This window comes from Corylus avellana, chromosome ca1, assembly GCF_901000735.1.
Source record: "Corylus avellana chromosome ca1, CavTom2PMs-1.0".
Classification (NCBI taxonomy): Eukaryota; Viridiplantae; Streptophyta; class Magnoliopsida; order Fagales; family Betulaceae; genus Corylus; species Corylus avellana.
Window position 1 is genome coordinate 17,122,954 of NC_081541.1, and position 2,219 is coordinate 17,125,172.

Sequence of the window (2,219 nt, forward strand, 5' to 3'; positions counted from 1 at the left end):
ATTCTCAACTGTCGTAGATTTTGCTCTTCCAAAATGTGTAAAGGAGCACTAAAACATGATAAGGCAACCCCAAATTATGGTGCAACAGTAACACAATGGTTGAAGGTTGTAAGAGTTCCAGAAAGAAACTTTGATTCAATGTTTATGTTGAATATGAATATTCATGTAGCATGATTACCGATAATATTATGTTTGTTTTCTCACTCAAGCAGAAATGTAAGTGATTGATTTGTCCAACCAGCATGGAGGAAAAGAAATATGCACATATAAAAACTGGGTATTATTATATACTATGTGTACTTGGGTTTTGCCGTTGCGCTTTTAATAAATTTGATTTCCTTGTCATAAAAACACTGAGGATCATTTGAATGAAAATGTCTCATAATCAATTCTGCCAAAAAAGAAAGGTTTAAAATAGATTGCACTGTGGGAAAGCAAATACAAAAAATTCCTTACATGCGGTGTGAAGAGCTTTCACCATTTACATGTGATACTGCAGCAGCTACAAGCCTACAAAGTCATTAAATCAGTCTTGAACATTGTACAAGAAAATGAAATTTAACTTTGCAGGCAAGCAGATACTCAAAATGCTGATAGCATATTAACAAGTTTTAATTATGTTTTACTCGAACTATTGGGGAAATTTCATCGACTTCAAAGTAGAAACCACTTGGTGGCTCTCAAAACTATTTCTCAACTCGATCTTGAGAAAAATTCAGTCTATTATTGTGCGTTAACTCTTAACACAACTGTGAGTATTCTGTCTTTGTATGATTGTGATGCTTCTAATGCCTCACATGCCTCTTTATTTATAGGCATAAGTTTACTTGGAAAGAAGAGAAAAACTTAGCCTCCATCCACTAGAGACACACAACAAAGGGGGGAATAATAATTCCCATTGCCCCTTGTCTCCAATAACACGGCTGGCTAGGATATGGATCCTAGCTAGCCCATGTTTTAAATAAAACAGACCATGCATATATTAGAAGCATGTTTTACTTTGGGCACATTTATCAGCTCGAAAAATGGCTCAAAGGAAAAATAAAATAAAAATAAAAAACTAACTTCAATAGGCTTATATACTACTATTAGTCTATTAATTACAATTGAATCCTCTAAATAATTGTAACTGCAATTTAGTTTATATTTTTATTAAGTCATGTTGATGCAGTTTTTGGTACGGCTTGACCGGCGATGGATTGCCTGCAAAATAGCAAGAGCGTCAAAGGGTCCTGATTTAGGCCGGAGACACTCCAATGCTTAAATTGGCGTGTTTTTTAGAGTGGAAATAAAATAATGAGCTTGAATTTTGGGGACTCTTTTTCTCCCGCGTTGAGTCCTTTTTTTTTCGGGTTTTCTATAACTGCTTTACTCTTGATGCTCCACGTTTATATGGTTGTTGATAGATCATGGTTTATCCAATTTCACATTCAAGCAGTGGTTGAGGGATAGTGGAAGTTGGTTGAGAGATAATCTCCTGAAATAGTTGAGTTATTATAGAACTAGCTGTAATTTATCTGAATGAGGTTGCTTGAGTGGGACTCATAATAGATTTTATCCCAATAACTCAGTTTAGGCACGTATTTGATTAGTTTCAGAGTAGTGTGGGTAAGCTTTGGTGAATAGTCAAGGCAACAAGCTATAGAAGTGGTGGTAGTTCTATCGCCCCAGTTAGCCATGGGTGACTACAGCCACCCTAGTGTTTTTCTTTCTTTTTGAAGTTTTTTAATTTTTTATAATGTTTTTATACCTTTTAAGTTTTTAGCGGTTTTAACTTTTATTTATTGAGGCATATAGCCACATGGTAGCTTTTTATTGGTTTGACATATATTTCCGTTACTGTTTTGGAGAGAGTGACCATTTTCATTTTTAGCCATAAACAAGGTACTATCTAGGCATCTACGATACGACTGAAACCAATCTAAGAAAAAATAAAGTTATTAAACTACATGCAGGTAAAAGGCATTTAACTCTAAAAATTATTATGAATACAAAGACAGTTTAAATAAAATGATAATTTCATCTTCATGGGTAGCATTGGGCTTTAAAACCCTGGGGACTAGAAATAATAATGTCATGCCATGCATAGTATAGAGTAATGCTAGAAACCTGCATATTTTTATCCTCCTAAAGCTGATGTGGCTTTTAAAATCATTATTAAATTTTAGATGAATCATACTTAAATTTTGATGCAATAGTAATTTTGAAAGCAACATTAA